We start from the raw sequence: 10977 nt of genomic DNA, 5'->3' as shown, positions 1-10977 counted from the left end.
TAATAGGCCTATATACCTGCACTATTGAGGTGGGCCTTGGTTCGGTGTCTATCTTGACAACAATAATCCTGAGTAGAGTGGGGGGAGTCGATTCCCACCTCAGTCATCCTCGAAGTGGTTTTCCGTAGTTTCCTACTTCTCCAGGCAAATGCCGGGATGGTACCTAACTTGTTACGACCGCTCTACTACATCTTACCTTCTGCCTTCTGTCGCATTCTACCGTCCATCTGCTTGCTCGCCCAGCTGTTCACTGACTGGCCTGTTCTCCGGCACTGTTGCTGCTCCCTCGTTGTGACGTCACACCTACGTATTTTTCATCGAGTAACTTCTCGAATCTCTTCACCACGTATATAAGCAAGCTATTCCTTATTTTGCCCGGTCAGACATTGAGTTGGAAAACAACACGAGTGGAGAGAGTGGAACTGTTCGCTAGCGGCTGGCCCGTTGCGACGTTTTACCTACTTTTAATTTGTGAATAGCTGCATTGTTTATCAACAGACTGGGTGAGCAAAATGTTACAACGTTTTATATCTTTCGTGGTTTATATCAAGATCTGAACTTTGAATGTTAAATGATTTGGTGGCTTCATAGTCTCCATTCTAACTGAGTCCTTCAGACTGATACCTTTATCAATCTCATACACCAAAATAAACTGTGCTTGGACAAGTGATAAAAGTGTTGTCACATCCTGGACTTTTTCTACAGGCCCGAGTGGTCGCTTACATTGCCAACGTGATAGCGTTTAAGCAGCCTGGAAGGATTCCCCCCCTCCTTTTCCTCTTTTCTTCCCTTCTCACTCTGTTTCTTTTTCTTTCCCTTTTTTCTTTTCCGGTATTGAGTTGTAAAAATTTTGCCTCCCGACGTGCTTTAACTCTCTTGCCCTCTTTTGGGTTTCAAATGAAGATTGTAAGGGTGGCCTTAAATCATTATATCCAAATATACTAATGTACCCCCCCTTTGATTCTTAACCAATGTGTTTAAAAAAAGTAGTAGTAAATTTAAATAGGTGCTAATTCTGATTTTTTCTGTCGAACTCTGGTCTTGGGCTTTTCTTGAAAATCATAATCGTTATTCCCAAGAATTCTTAATTATTATTCATATTGATTGTATTTTGGTTGTCAAACGGGCTGAGCTCTTGCTAAATGTTTGTAATTCACATTCTTTGTTTGTTATACACTTCCTATTCTAGTCATTTGAAGTTTAAATACAATTTGTTTTAAATCAATTCACCTTTCTTACATTTTGTTCGTTGTACGTTCTCTCTCACTCTTTACCTTTTCATTCTCTTTTTTTGAACATTGTACTTACCACGGACAGCCCTCTCGGTTAGCCCGCTGTGGTGTCCACTGACTCTGCTGATTGATGAATAATAAGTCTGATATACTAGGTTTGACCCAACGAGGCATCAAGCGCATGCCTTTCCGTGGTCCGACAAGTCACCACCAGTGAAATAATATTTGCTTGCTTCCAGCGTTATGGTGTCCTAATGATTACCGTTTGACGATCTTTGATGTTGTGGGCCGACCATCCTATCATTATCTATACTAAGATTTTCGTCCTTTTAGCCATTTGTATGAACATAATATTTATTAGCACCCCACATTGACAAATACGCCACAAATGGTAGCAGACAATCTTTTCTATTAATTATACGCCCTGTTTTTCTTTTACTTATCGTTATGGCATGTTTTTCGGATAACTTTCCTCTGGGTGACAGTTCTAATTCTTCACCACTTCCTTCATATCATAATTTGTCCTTACCCAACCCTCCTGACGGGGACTTGATTTCTTTCTCTCCTTCTTCTGATTCAGTAATGCATTCTTCCGATGACATAAAATCTCCTCCAGTCCTTGCTCAACATGCAATGTTTCCGTCTCCACCCTCCCATTTTTCTTCCTCCCCTCACCTTACTTCTGTTGACAGTGCACTTAATATCCAGATAGTTAAGCAGTCATTGCTTCTTGTACCTCAGCTACAGGCTACTGATCCTCGCAGCTTGACCATTTGGCTTTTCTCTGTGAGAAAATTTTTAAATATTACACTTGCTTCCTTCCCTCAATTAATCGGTCTTTTGTCGGCTAAAACTACTGGTTTCTTTTCAAAATTTTGGCTTGATAATATGTCTAATTTCTCTTCATGGTTTCACTTACGGACTATAATACACAATTATTTTTTGCCATATGAGATTCGTTATAAATTAAGTACTGTGTTTGTCCGTCGCCACCAACTACCTACTGAATCTACACATGATTATCTTGATTCTATTACCACCTATAGTGATGTATTGAACATTGCTAATAATACTTCTGAATTAATTTCAATTGTCCGTTTTTATGCTGCTCCTTCCTTTCGTCAGCTCCTTGATGCACTTAACCCCCCCACTACCATGCTTCAGTTATATAATTTGGCTCAGTCTCATGTCATTAATTCTTTAGGAGATCTTTCATATTATTCATCTATTCCCCCACCTGGTATCGTACCCCCTCCCTTACCTATTTCGTTACCTTCGCCTTCCGTCTCCCCTTCTCCATCAACAAATCGTTCCACTATAACGTGCTTTCGTTGTAAAGGCCAGGGACATATTTCTAAGTATTGTACTGCCTCACTTTCGGGAAACGCCTTCCACCCACGTCGTTAGGCAGTCGTCGTATTATTGGGGAAAACCTGCCTTCATCTACTTTTTCTCCAGCTGAAAATGTTCCTCAATTTCCTTCCAGTATATATAATGCTTCTTTTCTTCCATGTACTTCCCATGTGTTGATAACTGTGAATAATTTGCCATCGGTTGCTCTTTTAGATTCAGGTGCTGCCGTATCCCTTATTAGTTTACCATTTTTTGAATCATTAAAAGCCAATTTTCCTCATTTGCAGTATACTCCATCTTCTCGGCAATGTATTTCCGCATCAAACCAACCCCTTCATGTCCTTGGCACTATATCTTTAAACATTAAAATGCAATATTTTTCCTGGCCTTTTACTTTTCTTGTGGTTGAACATTTATCGTCTCCTCTCATTTTAGGTTTTGATGTTTTTTCTCACACTGGTCTCATTCTTGATTCAGTTCACTCCCAGGTTTCTTTTCATTTTTCATCTAAATCTGTTCTGTTGATAAACCTCTTTGATTATCCCTTTTTCCATCAGTCTTCCTCCCTCACAGTTAATTCCCTTTATTCTGATCAGGTACAGTCTCTGCTCCAGGAATTTTCTGACGTGATCACCCCTAACTTAGGAACTGTTAAGAACTTCACTGCCCATATCGATCTGACTGACACTACTCCGGTTCGTTCTTCTCCGTATTTTCTCAGCCCTCCTAGGATGAAGATTCTTAATGATTTAATTGATAAGATGCTTCGTGATGGCACTATCGTTCCTTCATCCTCCAATAATGCTTCTCCTGCCTTCATTGTTAATAAACCTGATGGCTCCTTTCGATTTATTGTCGATTATAGGAAATTGAACTCCCGTATATTATATGATGCCTATCCGATGCCCAAATTACAATCCGCTTTTCAACATTTTTCTAATTCTCATTATTTTACTATTTTTGATTTCAATTCCGCTTACAATCAGATTCCCCTTGATGACATTAGCTCTCGCTACACTGCGTTCATTACGCCTAATGGTTTATATCAGTTCAAAAAAGTTCCTTTTGGTTTAAATCTTGGATCCCAGATCATGCAGCGTTTTGTTGATTCTTTATTTTCCGATCTTAAGTACAAATATTTATTTCCTTTTATTGACGATATCCTTGTTTATTCTCCTGATTTTGAATCTCACCTACTGCATGTCCGTGAGGTTCGTACACGTCTTCGTTCCGTTGGCTTGACTTTTAACCCTTCCAAGGTTCTTGTCGCTCAGACATCTATCAAATTTCTTGGTCATATCCTTAGTTCACAGGGTGTCGCTGTTGATCCTGACCATGTTTCTGCCATTCATAAAATTCCCCCTCCTCAGAATTTGAAACAATTGCGCTCCTTTTTAGGTATGGTGGGCTTTTATGCCAAATACATTCCTAATTTCTCTCAAATTTCGGAACCTTTAAATCTCCTTAAAAGAAAAGGCATTAAATTTCACTGGACTAATTCTCAACAACTTGCTTTTGATACCTTAAAATCAAAACTTTCTCATGCTCCTCTCTTGCAAATTCCCGATTTTTCCTCCCCTTTGAACTCTCAACTGATGCCTCTGACGTCGCTCTTGGTGCTGTCTTACAACAAACGTGTAATGGCCAAACCTTACCCATTGCCTATTTTAGTCGTCTTTTATCTCCTGTCGAACGAAAATATTCTGTCTACGAAAGAGAAGCTCTGGGACATCTTCTGGCTATTGAACATTTTGCCGAATACTTGGACCATCGGGAATTTGTAGTAAATACCGACAATCAAGCATTATCCTGGTTGCTTCATAATGCTCCTAAAATAGGCCGTACTGGTCAGTGGCTCCTTCGGTTTTCTCGCTTTAAATTATCGCTCAAGTTTGTATCGGGTTTCCATAATTCAGTTGCTGATGCTTTATCCCGCCTTTTTGAAGATAATCAATCCCATGAACCTGAAATTGATTCTTTGCCTGTTAATGCTATTACTTCTATTTCCTCCCTTACCAATTTTCCTCTTTCTTTTCAGTTCTGTGTAGACCACCAGAAACAAGATCCGTATTGCCAACAGCTGATTCATGACCTTTCTCTTCCAAATTACTCTGGTCCTTTTCGTTTGCAGAATCATCTCCTCACTTTTAAACCTACTCCACGTGCTATTTCTCGCCTCCTTCTTCCTTCAAATTTACGTCCTGTGATTTTTCAGTATTTTCATGGTTTCCCTGTTGGGGGCCACTTTGGAATGGCCAAAACTTATGCTCGTCTTGCCTCTTTATTTTTTTGGCCACAGATGAGAAAAGACATATATTCATGGGTTCGTTTATGTGATTCTTGTCAAAAACATAAGCCACTCAACCACCAACCCTATTGTACTTATGCTGCTTCCCCTGCTACTCATTGCGCTGAAAAATTCTATATTGACATTGTTGGCCCATTAGTTAAATCTTCAAAAGCAAATGCTTATATATTCACTTTGCTCGACGGTTTTTCAAAGTTTCTTATTGTTCGTCCGTTACGAAATATTTCTTCCCAAATAATTATTAATTTATTATCCACTCAGATTTTTCCTATCATTGGTCTTCCTAAAGTATTAATTTCCGATAATGCCTCTATTTTTACTTCTAAAGCCTTTTATAATTTTTGTTTCTCTCACGGTATCAAGAAAGTTTTTACCTCCCCATATCATCCTCAGGGTAACATTGTAGAACGTTACCATCGAAATCTCAAAACCTTTCTTTCTATTTTTCATTCTACTGACCATAAGTCTTGGGATTCCGAACTCCCCCATTTTGTTTTGGCATTAAATGCTACTATTAACTCTTCTACCTCTTTTACTCCTGCCAAGTTGTTTCTTGGCAGAGAGTTACATACACCCCTTTCTTTATCTTGGAATTTACCCTCATTATTGGATACCCCCTCTCATCTTCTCACTGATACTCAACTTCTTCACGCCAGAGATCTTCACCGTAAGGCTTGCAATTCCCGAGTCCGTTCTCCATCTTTTCAAGTTTCTGATTTTGTATTATTAAAGAATCACCCCATTAGTTCTACTTCTCAAAATTTATCTGCAAAGCTCTCCCCTCGCTGGATTGGCCCTTTCCGTATCCTCTCCTTTCCCTCTCCGACCACTGCCCTCCTCCAATCCCTTGACACCCCTACTGATGTTAAAAAGGCTCATTTTTCTCAGATGAAGAAATTTTTTCCTCCTTCTGTTCCTGAGGGCCAGGGATAGGGATTTCTTCCAGGCTGCCTTTGTTGTTCCTTTTGGTTAGGTTATTTATCTTCTTTCATTTGTCCATTTTGAGGTTTCTATACTTGTATTTTTTTCTTTTCCTTTTGCTCACTCAGTTCTGCTCTCTCCACTCACCCTCGCCCTATGTCCGACTCTCCCATATATAAATTTTGGGGGTTTTATATCCCATTTTTGATTTCCAATATGGGAAACTTTACTTTAAATTACATATATTGTCCTAAAACATCTATCTTTATTGCATCTCTCTCTATATATATTAAGGCCACTCCTTTTTTATTAATGTATATATGTATATTTTTGTAATTCTCTCTTTCAATCCATATCACTTTTCTCTTCCTTTTTCTTTATACCCCCTTTTTTCCCTCTTTATCTCTCTATCCCATCCCATCCCTTTTTCCCTTTTTCCTTTTTTTATTTCGCTGCTTATGTCTGTTTGGTTTTTGCTTTCCGTTTCTGCTTCATCGTTCTACGAGTTCCGGCGATGGTACCTTCTTTGGTCAACATGGGAATTTCTACTACTCCTCTGGATCATCGTCGTCATCTCCCCCATCCTTCGGATTCGCCGAGTGGTGGGAATATGTTACGACAGCTCTACTACATCTTACCTTCTGCCTTCTGTCGCATTCTACCGTCCATCTGCTTGTTCGCCCAGCTGTTCACTGACTGGCCTGTTCTCCGGCACTGTTGCTGCTCCCTCGTTGTGACGTCACACCTACGTATTTTTCATCGAGTAACTTCTCGAATCTCTTCACTACGTATATAAGCAAGCTATTCCTTATTTTGCCCGGTCAGACATTGAGTTGGAAAACAACACGAGTGGAGAGAGCGGAACTGTTCGCTAGCGGCTGGCCCGTTGCGACGTGGTCCGGCAAGTCACCACCAGTGAAATAACATTTGCTTGCTTCCAGCGTTATGGTGTCCTAACGATTACCGTTTGACGATCTTTGATGTTGTGGGCCGACCATCCTATCATTATCTATACTAAGATTTTCGTCCTTTTAGCCATTTGTATGAACATAACATTTATTAGCACCCCACATTGACAAATACGCCACAAACTTAAGGCCACGGCCGCTTCCTTCCCTCGCCCTTGCCTATCATTTCCGATCTTCCCATACTCCCGCAAGGCCTCTGTTCAGCATAGCAGATGAGGCCGCCTAGGCGATGTACTGGTCCTCCTTCCCAGTTGTGTCTTCCCGACCCAAAGTCCCACGCTGCAGGACATAGCCCTTGAGGCGGTATATATGGGATCCATCGCTGAGTCCAAGGGGAAAGCCAACCCTTGAGGGTAAACGGATTAAGTGAGAAAGATAGAAAGAAAGTTATTACACTATAACATACCTGCAAAAAAAAACACTTTATTAAACAATGAATAAATACACTATTAAAGGGTTAAAGGTACATAATAAAAGGAACAATGGTTAATATTGCATTTTAGCATAATATGGTTGTTCGCTAGAAGTCGTCCCCGGCAGTCGCTTAAGTGCGGCCAGTATCCAGTAATCGGGAGATAGTGGGTTCGAACCCCACTGTCGGGAGCACTGAAGATGGTTTTCCGTGGATTCCCATTTTCGCACCAGGCAAATGGTGTACGTTAATTAAGGCCACGGCCGCTTCCTTCCCATTCCTAGGCCTTTCCTATCCTATCGTCGCCATAAGACATATCGGTGTCGGTGGGACGTAAAGCAAAAAGAAAAAAAAAAGAAGTCGTCCCATATCCGTGTTTCTTTTGCCTGTTCGCGACAACATTTTAAAAGATATTTAACCTTACAATATTATCATAGCGTATTTACATGCAAGTTCCGGCTCCATGGCTAAATGGTTAGCGTGCTGGCCTTTGGTCAAAGGGGTCCCGGGTTCGATTCCCGGCGGGTCTGGAATTTTAACCACCATTGGTTAATTTTCCTGGCACGGGGGCTGGGTGTATGTGTTGTCTTCATCATCATCTCATCCTCATCACGGCGCGCAGGTCGCCTATGTGTGTCAAATCAAAAGACTTGCACTTGGCGAGCCGAACCCGTCCTGGGATTTCCCGGCACTTAAAAGCCATACGCCATTTCATTTCAGTAAAAATTAAATGTGAAAAGTAATATCGATCTGAAGGGTCAATTTAGGTCAACTGTCAACTCCTCCGCCCTATAAAGCACATACTCCCTAGATCTTCTTTCCGTAGTTTTACGTCGCACCAACACAGATAGGTCTTTTGGTGACGATGGGATAGAAAAGGGCAGAGGCCTTAATTAAGGTACAGCCCCAACATTTACCTGATGTGAAAATGGGAAACCACGGAAAACTACCTTTAGGGCTGCCGACAGTGGGGTTCGAACCCTATTATCTCCCGAATGCAATCTCACAGCAACGCGGCCACTTGCTCGGTTAAAATGTTTTACATTTGGCAGCAGAGTACATGTGATTTTCGTACAAAAATATCATCGCGATTGTTTCATCTCACAGAACAGGGGTTCGGTGAACAGCGGTTTGAGTCACGTGCGGTTTGGGTCACGAAGCTATCAGCTTGTTTTCGGTGGGTAGTTGGCAGTCCTGAATATGGTTTTCCGTGGTTTTCCATTTTCACACCAAGCAGATGCTAGGGCTGTACCTTAATTAAGGCTCGGTCGCTATTTTCCTCCTCTTAGCATTTTCCTATCGCATCGTCGCCATAAGTCCTATCTGTGAATTCCATGCGTAATGTTGGTAAGATTAAACAGGACTGCATGGCGTAATAGCCCTCAAATATAAAGCACCAGTGATCGGGAAGTCATTGAAACAAGATATCGAGACTTATTTTTACTATCGTTTCCTTAACAGAGGCGCCAAGTCATTAACAGTGTCTGGTCAATCCTGCCGACTCACGCCTTGTTTAAAGTAGAAGTAGGCCTTCCTCTCCACTAGCCATCTCTCTATGATTGGACCTCTTTACACAACAAGCGTTATTACCCTAGATCTACTAGCATCCAGAGCTCTGGTAGTTATTCTCAAAGAGCCTGATGACTGGTACGAATGATCAACATTCACCATTCATTTCGCAAGCCTCTGTGAATTAACTATGTGCCTCAACAATTTTGTTATATCGTCAAATCATTAAGAACTGAGTCTAACCATCGTCGTCCTAGCCTCCCTCTGTTTCTCTTAACCTTGATGGCCGAGTCCATTATTCTCTAAGGTAAATAATTTGTCCGTATGCCTCCGTGGAGTAGTGGAGGTCCGGGTCCGATTCCTGGCTTTGCCACGAAATTTGAAAAGTGGTACGATGACTGGAACGGGGTCCACTCAGCCTCGGGAGGTCAACTGAGTAGAGGAGGGTTCGATTCCCACCTCAGCCATCCTCGAAGTGGTTTTCCGTAGTTTCTGACTTCTCCAGCTAAGTCCCGGAATGGTAACTACCTCACGCCACAGCCGCTTCTTTGCCTATTCCTTGCCTATCCCTTTCGATCTTTTCATCCCCCACAAGACTCCTGTTCAGCATAGCAGGCGAGGCCACCTGGGCGAGGTACTTGTTTTTCTCCCCAGTTGTACCCCCGGCCAAATGTCTCACGTTCCAGAACACTTCGCTTGATTCTGTAGATCTGGAATTCCTCGCCGAGTCCTGGGAAAAGACCAACCCTGGATGGTAAACTGATTAAATAATAATAATAATAATAATAATAATAATAATAATAATAATAATAATAATAATAATAATAATAATAATAATAATAATAATAATAATAATAATAATTGTACCGGGAGGTACACCTCAACGCTGCGCATTCAAAATAAGCGCCCTAATGAACTCCTCTGTTGATCAAAAGGTGAAACTGATAACGCCAGAAGTTGGGAACTTTACTCAGAAGATGTCACCACTGAAGAAACTAAGTAATTTTGTTATTGTGAAGTTTCCTAAACTGACTGAATTTCTCCTTGTTTTGTTTGCTATACATCAAGAAGTTTGGACATTTCTCCATAGATGACACTACCAAAAAACTATGATCACGCACCCTGGTGCAAGGTGAAAGAGCTTGTAACTTAAATAAGCTTTGTATTTCTAGGTTGTCCATAACTGATCTATGTTCATTTATTTTTGGATTGGCAACACTTCCTTTTCTCTCCGCCAGTTTTGAATCGGACCAATCATAAATTTTGGTAATTAATTTTCCACCAATCCCGCATTTCTAGTTCACTTTGAATCTGCCAATAAAAATTAAAAGGGTGTGTCCTGATTGGTCTTGAATGATCTCGAACCTTCCCTGAGGGTATATAAACTGCGGCTTTTCATATTTCCTTGCCAATTGATCATCGTCAATCTGTGTGTGTGTGTTAAGGCAGGAGGCGGGGCTGCCTCTTTCTTCAGTCAGCAGAACATCTATAAGGTAATGGCCACATAACTTCATTCCTTCTTGGTACCTCCGCAGCTTTATTCGAGGGGAAGGTCCGAATCATTAACTATGTAATATTCTTTTCTAAAATGTAACTTTTCTTTCGGCTAATGTAAAAACTTTATAAAATTGTAACTGTAAATCGGGGATAGAGAGTGAGTAACCCTCTAGAGCTCCCCTGCATCTTGGTTTGAGGTGACTCCGTTTTAGCAACCTTTCTTTCCTGTAACGAATTAAAGTTATTTCCATTCAAGCCACCTCAGTAGTTTGGGACTAGACCCAGTTTCATCGGCCAAGAGCCATTTAGGATTTCATATTTTATCATCTGGAGCGCAGTGTTCGCCTCTATTCAGTTTGTGTTCGGGCCGTTCATTTAACCTGTTCTTTTTCGCAAAGGCCCTGTAGGTTGGGTACTAGATAACCCTGTGTAAAATTATTTTCTATTTGTAAATTGTGCCTTGAGAGGCCAGGGATTGTAAGTTTTGATGTTGCCTTGAGTAGGCTGGTCGAAACTGAGAGCCTGTAAGCTCTTTCAAAGTTTTGTAATTGTGAAGGGTGCCTCTGGAAGGCTAGATATTGTATTTTGGGAGCAAGTATTATTGAATTAGGGGATTTCTGCCCTTGAGTAAATGATTCCTGGTTTAAATTAAAGTTGTAAACTGGATCCGGTATCTCTGGAATTGTAAAACTACGGGCTGTAGCCCAGAATCTGTAAAGTTCACTAATCTTGAATTTTTCTACTCTTGTTTCAAGATTGCTTTTGTACCCGATATGT

The sequence above is a fragment of the Anabrus simplex genome, chromosome 4 (assembly GCF_040414725.1).
Source record: "Anabrus simplex isolate iqAnaSimp1 chromosome 4, ASM4041472v1, whole genome shotgun sequence".
In the NCBI taxonomy this organism is placed as follows: Eukaryota; Metazoa; Arthropoda; class Insecta; order Orthoptera; family Tettigoniidae; genus Anabrus; species Anabrus simplex.
The sequence above is the reverse complement of the archived record's forward strand: the minus strand, read 5'-3'. Positions refer to the sequence as shown.